Below are 8,699 nucleotides of genomic sequence, written 5' to 3'. Positions count from 1 at the left end.
CATACGACAGATCATAAGCACAGTAGGAAAAGCGGGTGGATGGCATATCAGGTGTGTACTCTCACCTGACAGGCAGAGACAGAATTATAAAGAATATATTAAATTAATTCTCTGTAATGCAGGACACAAATCAAATTCTATCAAGGTTCTGCTTGTTTCATGATAGAATAAAAATTTACCTGTGTTTCTAGATGCAAGAAACACAAAGACTACAGCATGCTCCAAGTTTGTATAGCAGTTTTCAGTGAATTAGAATTAGGAGAAGGAACTTGGTGTAAGCATAAACCCCTATTACTCCTCATAAATAACTTTACCATATGACACCAGCATAAATGTTAGAAAATGCTGTGGTTTAAAATGCAAAATCAAATTAAGTTTAACATAATTTCCATGATATAAGCTCTGGTGCCTCTTCATATGGAAGCATAGATAGATAGAGCTATGATTAGAGAAAATGGCACATAGCATTTGATTGAACCAAACAAGTCCTAAAACCTCGTTCCTCTTTCACATCTTTTGTTTAATGTCCTTGTGACATTCACAACCTCGTTCCCAAGAGTAATTTTGTTATAATCAGTGTTATCAGTGATAGGTTGGCATATTTAATCATGAGTATTGTAGCAAATCTTCTCTCTGCTTCAATAGGAAATTGAACTTTTTATTTTAGAAAACAAAGGATGCTTTCCTCTAATGATGCATATCATCAAATAATTTTAGCTCTCTGGGGTTTTTTAAAAAGTTCATTTCACAATTCCACAGTTCTTAAGGTACAACAGTTCAACATCTTTCTTTTAAAGATACTTTCTAAACAATCGCTTCTTTTATAACTCCATTTCTCTCTAGTGTTTCCAGCAAATCCGTCTGGTGGTTGATAAAAACGGGGTGGCAGACAGTGTCGTTGATTCACTCAGCCTCCGTTTCCAGAGACTTTCTCAAAGCCCACCCTTCCCGGCGTGGTCTTCATCATTGTCCAGCTGCTGGACGCCTGGGTCCCGTGGCCGGATACTAGACCCCATCGATCGCTCCTCACTGACCCACCCAGGTGAGCGCTCGCCAACTCCCTGCCCCCGTCCAGGGTTCCGGGTCATTTCTCCTCTCCCTCTATCGGGGCTGGCTGCAGCACCACACTCCGCTCCTCCACGCAGAGCACGAATCCCCCAGGCCAGGCCGTCTTAAGGCACTGCACATTGAAGGACTCCCCAATGCTGAAATTCCACAGCATGGGCTGATTATGCCTTAGAGTTAAGGTATTCCGGATTGCCATCAGCACAGCTGGTTGCATCTGCATCTCCTCAATAAATGGGAGTGACAGTGACTTCTGCTGGGAGGGAGTTCCTAAAGTTCCCTGGGTGTAAACAAAGAGCTGGGGCTGTGCTGTCAGACTGCAGTGGCCATAGCCGTGTGGCTTCTGAGTCATTGAAATGTGGGTAGTCCAAACGGAGATGTGTGATAAGTACAAAATACAAATACTAAGTTAACAGAAACTAAGACAACCTAAGCACATTCTCGAGCTTGAACAATTATCCAGATCTCCTACCCTGACTGTTTAAGCCTTGGTCAAGCCCTCCCGCCCTCTCCTCTTCCTCTCTGATTTAGCTTAGCTAACTCCTCTCCTGCAGGGATAAGATTCCCCAAATCCTACTGAAGACCCAGGAGGTTTTGCAAAAGAATCTGATCTTATCATTCAGCCTGAGGAAGCGGTATGCTCAGGCCTTTCCCAATTAAATCACATGACTACTGGTGAACGTCATGGCAAAATGTGGAGAGACACAGCTATTTGGAAAAATCCCTTCAATGATTTTTCAAAATGAAGAACTGCTCACAAAATGAAGCATTAAATGCTAGCTAAGGAAGTTCATAAGGTTATACCTCAAGTTTACCCCCAAATTATTGATTAGAGAAAAATCCAACAATGTTCCCAAACACCCGATGAGCCCATAAATAAATATTATAATGGATCAAAAAAAACCTTTAAACAATTCTCAGGTCTTGACCAAATTAACTCCAAAACCTCTACCCTATTTAATTCTACTTTCGTTTTTTTTTTAAAGATTTATGATTTGTTTTTTATTTATTTCTCTCCCTTTCCCCGCCCCCACCCCCAGTTGTCTGCTCTCTGTGTCCACTCACTGTATGTTCATGGCCTTTCAGAAGAACTAAGCACCACTTTAAAACATAAATAACTAAATTGGGCCACAATGGAACCTAAGGGCTTAGTAAATCTTACAGATCAATTAGATTCTGCATTTTAAAAGGCTGAGGAAAAGAAATCCTCCCAAGCTAAAACAGTGTAGAATACAATTAACACAAACCACGAATCTCCAACTGTAGCAGCTGGATTAGACCTAATAACCCCTCCAGGCTCCAGGGTTCAGGGCACGGGGACTCGGAATCCCTGTGAATAACCTGGAAATTGGAAGAGAGGCTGACCCCAGCTACCTGAAAACAGCAGCACGCCCAGTGTTTTCCGCCCTCTAAGAAAGCCAAGTGCCTTTCAGGGTGGCAGCTACGATTGCCCCAGGCAATTGTCCATGTCACATCTTTAGGCAAAATAGATCTGATAATTGCGAACAATTGAAATGAGGGCTTATGGGCTCTTTTAGACCCTAGGACCACCCCCTCTGCCTTAAATCCCGTAGCTCTCAGGAGCCCTCCTCCCCCGAGTACAGAAACAATCCAAACGGTGGGACTCTCAAAAAACCCACGACTGTCCTTAATTCCTCCCAAGTCCCTTTCGCTTAGGAACTTCACAGGGCTCTCCTCAATTTTTATTAGTACCCTCTACTAGTCCTCCCTACTTGCCTGCAGGAAACTTCTGCAAATTAGTCCTAATAGTCTCACAGAATACTAATAAAAAGGTAAACTGAGGAAAGGACCATTTCTGGAAGCAATCCCCTCAAATAGCTATGAAAATATATTGCAATTGTTCAATTTGTTCTGAGCATAATACAGGGAAACCTTTCCATAAATTCTCAAGGACATTTTTCCTTACTAATTGGTCCTTTTGAAATTTGGCAATTGGACTTTATTCAATTACCCATTCCAAGACTATAAATATGTTTTTAATAATGATTTGTATAGACTCCCATTGAGCTGAAGCCTTTTCCCATAGACAAGCTTCTGTTCCTACCATTGCAAAGGTATTTGATTTTTAAAATTCCCAATTAGAAAATTCCCTTGGAATTTCACAGTGACCAAACATGGCCTACTTTGCAACATATTCTTTGTGCCAATCATCCCAAATCCTGGGGCTTAACAGAAAGGTCAAATAATATAATTAAAACTCAGTTAGCTGAATTCATATACTCCTTCCCTCTACTATGGCCAGAAGTCTTACCTACAGTTGTATTAAAACTTCCATGCTTTTGGAAGACATAAATTACCCACATTTAAAATTTTAACAGGGAGACCTGTGAAAATAAACTCTGGAATGCATGAGCCCTGTCTCATCGAAGCTTCTTTTGAAGATCTATGTAGCCTTGGTGGAACGATCCTTCTACAGCATGCGCCCAGGAGGCGAAGACTCCAGAGCCGCAGTCTTCAGGCCGGTGCCTCTATGTATCAGGAAAGACGCCCCCATGAACGCGCCCCCAGCCTTGCTGGAAAGGACCGTATCAGGTACTTTTAACCAGCCCACGTGCAGCTGCATTGCAAGATATTGACTCTTGGATTCATATTTCTCATTTAAAGAAAGCTCCCAGCCCTACCTAGAAATCCATTCCTACTAGGGACCTAAAGCTCCCAAGTAACAAGGACGAGAAGTAGATGGTATCTGATGAAGACGGCTAGCCCAAGACTTACTGGTGATCTTAGGCTTAAGTCACCAAAAAGCCGACAGCATCTGATGGCAACGGCTAATCCAAGAACCAGGACCAGACCTGATTTTCTTCAGATTGAGTGGGTTCAATAATGCTGCTGTAATCTTTCTCATCATCCTGTTAGCGCCCTTATTTGCACTTTTATTCCTCCCTCACCCCTTTCTTCATCTCCCAGTCCATCTCCATCCCTCCCCTAATGGATCGTACCCTCTTTAAACTCCTCACTCTCGCCCTTACCCTCTCCTCCTGGTCCCTTGCCACTCATCACCCTTTTTCTTAGCCAATCAAAGAGCCGCTGACTTAAGAAACCTATCAAACTGCTGCATGTACGCTAATTTGGACCCCACAGAAGGAACACAGTTATGGGCTGCACCCATAGGCACTTAGCTGGCTAAATTTTAGATCTTGGGAAAACAGGATTTGTAGCCTATTTAGCCTTGCCAATCCTTTTTCTTATTTGAGGTCATTATAAGGTCTCTTATTCATTTACTCATCTCCAGAATAACAGGTGCAACAAGCTCCCGGTCATTCTAATGTGCCAAACCCTGGATCTTGAAGCTTGCCCTTGTAAAATTTACTTCTATAATGAAGAAACTAAGGCTAATTTTAAGTAATGCCTGAAAACCTTCTTGTAGTGCAAATGAGGCCCCTAAGTCAAACTCTATAAATAAACTCATGACCTTCCCCACCTTAAATGGAAAGTGATGCCCAGGAATGATATCAAATGTTTATCACCAGTGCTTTTGGAAATATATCTTTATCAGAAGGATGAGGGAAGCGGACTTGGCCCAATGGATAGGGCATCCACCTACCACATGGGAGGTCCACGGTTCAAACCCCGGGCCTCCTTGACTGTGTGGAGCTGGCCCATGCGCAGTGCTGATGCGCGCAAGGAGTGCTGTGCCACGCAGGGGTGTCCCCCGCATAGGGTAGCCCCACGCGCAGGGAGTACGCCCCGTAAGGAGAGCCGCCCAGCATGAAAGAAAGTGCAGCCTGCCTAAGAGTGGCGCCGCACACACGGAGAGCTGACACAACAAGATGATGCAAGAAAAAGAAACACAGATTCCCGGTGCCTCTTATAAGGATAGAAGCGGTCACAGAAGAACATGCAGCGAATGCACACAGAGAGCAGACAACTGGGGCGGGAGGGAGAGAAATAAATAAATAATAATAAAGTAAATCTTAAAAAAGAAAGGATGAAATGTTAAAATAAATAGAACAACATAAAGTCACTATGGCTAAGAGATTTAAAACAGAGCCAGAGGCCATTCTGGAAGTTTTTCTTACCCAGACGTCACACACTGCCCAAGCATGCAAAGTCTCAAGCCCCGATGTTCCTCAGAACCCCAAGGACAACTGGACAGCGAGCAAACCACATGACAGAGAACTCGGTTAACTGTCTAACCTGAAGGAAAAGTGGAAAACCCCAAATACCCACCAACCATAGCATGTCTCATCTTTTTCTTTAAAAACCCTTGCCTGAAGAATAGCCAGAAATAGCAGCTATGTACAGAAGGGGAATTACAGAGAGATTGAGGGTGAACAATATTCCTATTTGTTTATTTGTCTGGTTTTTTGTTTATTATTCTTGAAATAATGAAAATGCTCTAACAATGATTGAAGTGATGAATGCACAACTATGTGATTATATCAAATACCACTGATTGTACTTTTTGGGTGAATTGTATGCTTCGTTAATATGTATCAATGAAATTGATTTGTTAAAAAAAGAAACAAAAAAAAATAGAATAAAATATGCCAAGCATTGTTAAAAACAAACAAAAGCAATAAAAACCCGTGCCTGGACATGCCGAGACAGGACACAGTTTGGGCTGCTGCCTGAATCTGTGCTCCACAAATTGCAGTTCTGAGACCCCAAGTAATTGCGTTGGTTGCCTTGCAGCTCAGTTTGTTATTTCTCAAGGATGAATCGGGATAGGGCGTTCTGCTTCTGTGCCTTGCAATCTAATTCACACAGACCCCTGGGGCAAGAGGTAGGCAAGTCCACAACAGAGGGAGGCAGTAAGCCCCACCACCCTTCACCTCCCAGCCCGTGGAGCCTGCCCTGCGCAGCCCAGACGGCCAGCACGGCCCCTGCGGGGTTTCCCCGCAGCCCAGGCGGCCAGCGCGGCCCCTGCTGGGTTTCCCCGCAGCCCAGGCGGCCAGCGCGGCCCCTGCTGGGTTTCCCCGCAGCCCAGGCGGCCAGCGCGGCCCCTGCTGGGTTTCCCCGCAGCCCAGGCGGCCAGCGCGGCCCCTGCTGGGTTTCCCCGCAGCCCAGGCGGCCAGCGCGGCCCCTGCTGGGTTTCCCCGCAGCCCAGGCGGCCAGCGCGGCCCCTGCTGGGTTTCCCCGCAGCCCAGGCGGCCAGCGCGGCCCCTGCTGGGTTTCCCCGCAGCCCAGGCGGCCAGCGCGGCCCCTGCTGGGTTTCCCCGCAGCCCAGGCGGCCAGCGCGGCCCCTGCTGGGTTTCCCCGCAGCCCAGGCGGCCAGCGCGGCCCCTGCTGGGTTTCCCCGCAGCCCAGGCGGCCAGCGCGGCCCCTGCTGGGTTTCCCCGCAGCCCAGGCGGCCAGCGCGGCCCCTGCTGGGTTTCCCCGCAGCCCAGACGGCCAGCGCGGCCCCTGCTGGGTTTCCCCGCAGCCCAGACGGCCAGCGCGGCCCCTGCTGGGTTTCCCCGCAGCCCAGACGGCCAGCGCGGCCCCTGCTGGGTTTCCCCGCAGCCCAGACGGCCAGCGCGGCCCCTGCTGGGTTTCCCCGCAGCCCAGACGGCCAGCGCGGCCCCTGCTGGGTTTCCCCGCAGCCCAGGCGGCCAGCGCGGCCCCTGCTGGGTTTCCCCGCAGCCCAGACGGCCAGCACGGACCCTGCTGGGTTTCCCCGCAGGCCAGGTGGCCAGCGCGGCCCCTGCTGGGTTTCCCCGCAGCCCAGGCGGCCAGCGCGGCCCCTGCTGGGTTTCCCCGCAGCCCAGGCGGCCAGCGCGGCCCCTGCTGGGTTTCCCCGCAGCCCAGGCGGCCAGCGCGGCCCCTGCTGGGTTTCCCCGCAGCCCAGGCGGCCAGCGCGGCCCCTGCTGGGTTTCCCCGCAGCCCAGACGGCCAGCGCGGCCCCTGCTGGGTTTCCCCGCAGCCCAGACGGCCAGCGCGGCCCCTGCTGGGTTTCCCCGCAGCCCAGACGGCCAGCGCGGCCCCTGCTGGGTTTCCCCGCAGCCCAGACGGCCAGCGCGGCCCCTGCTGGGTTTCCCCGCAGCCCAGACGGCCAGCGCGGCCCCTGCTGGGTTTCCCCGCAGCCCAGGCGGCCAGCGCGGCCCCTGCTGGGTTTCCCCGCAGCCCAGGCGGCCAGCGCGGCCCCTGCTGGGTTTCCCCGCAGCCCAGGCGGCCAGCGCGGCCCCTGCTGGGTTTCCCCGCAGCCCAGGCGGCCAGCGCGGCCCCTGCTGGGTTTCCCCGCAGCCCAGACGGCCAGCGCGGCCCCTGCTGGGTTTCCCCGCAGCCCAGGTGGCCAGCACGGCCCCTGCTGGGTTTCCCCGCAGGCCAGGTGGCCAGCGCGGCCCCTGCGGGGTTTCCCCGCAGCCCAGACGGCCAGCACGGCCCCTGCTGGGTTTCCCCGCAGCCCAGACGGCCAGCGCGGCCCCTGCTGGGTTTCCCCGCAGGCCAGGTGGCCAGCGCGGCCCCTGCTGGGTTTCCCCGCAGCCCAGACGGCCAGCGCGGCCCCTGCTGGGTTTCCCCGCAGCCCAGGTGGCCAGCACGGCCCCTGCTGGGTTTCCCCGCAGCCCAGGCGGCCAGCGCGGCCCCTGCTGGGTTTCCCCGCAGCCCAGACGGCCAGCGCGGCCCCTGCTGGGTTTCCCCGCAGCCCAGACGGCCAGCGCGGCCCCTGCGGGGTTTCCCCGCAGCCCAGATGGCCAGCGCGGCCCCTGCTGGGTTTCCCCGCAGCCCAGACGGCCAGCACGGCCCCTGCTGGGTTTCCCCGCAGCCCCACCGGGAAAGGCGGGCTGAGGTTTGGCTTGGGGGCATCACTGCGGGCCACGGTCGCTGCCTTGCGTCAGGCAGGGTTGAGCTCTCTGCAGGGTCAGGCCCAGGTGTGCCCTTCCCAGGGCGCTGCTCCAGGGACCGCACTCCCCGCTTGAGCCGCTGTTCCCGGGTGTCAGCCTCTCCAATCACCAGAGGCCGGCCCCTTCTGGAACTGCAGCAGGGCAGATGCAGGGGTCCCCCGCTGGGGAGCCCGAAGCCCAGCCTTCCTCACGCCGCTGGGAGGACCTCCTTTTGCTGCATTGGTTAGCAGTCCCGGGGCCTCCTTAACCCCAAAATATGTACCAAACCTTCTGGGGCTTCTAGCTTCATTCTCTTCAAGGACCTTAACTTCACAGGCTCTGCGGCAGCGGTCTTCGTAGCCAGGCCCTGTCCCTTGGGCCAGGCGGTTCTTCCCGGAGGCGAGGGCGAGGCGGGAGACTTGGCCGAGTCTCCGGCGGAGGCGTGCAAGGTGTGGAGGGCGAAAGGAACAAAGACGAAACGCCCTTGTGGAGCTGTAACAGAGCCGTTTACTGGGGAAGGTACAGAGATTATATAGGGCTGTGGCGGGGGCGGGCAGGGTTCTTGCTGGGATGCTGTATAAGGCGTGCTGGGGAGACTTTCGATGAGGATTGGTAAGGAGCAACACGGAACTGCTAGGAGGGGGGGTAGGGAAGGGGTGGGAGTGGCGACACAGCGAGGGGAGGCGGGAAGAGGAGGGGGAAGGGGGAGTGGGGGAGCCGTCCGGATGTTGCCTTTTGGCGGGAACAGTGGGTGTAGCCTAGACGACTGGGCGGGCTTTGGAGCGCCGCATACCAACGGCCCGAGGTCGTGGCATCCGTACCGGCCGCCTCGTAGTGGGCCTGGGCAGGCTGAGGGCTTGCGCCAGCCCT

Source organism: Dasypus novemcinctus, unplaced genomic scaffold (genome assembly GCF_030445035.2).
Source record: "Dasypus novemcinctus isolate mDasNov1 unplaced genomic scaffold, mDasNov1.1.hap2 H_3, whole genome shotgun sequence".
In the NCBI taxonomy this organism is placed as follows: domain Eukaryota; kingdom Metazoa; phylum Chordata; class Mammalia; order Cingulata; family Dasypodidae; genus Dasypus; species Dasypus novemcinctus.
This window is presented reverse-complemented; position numbering follows the sequence as displayed.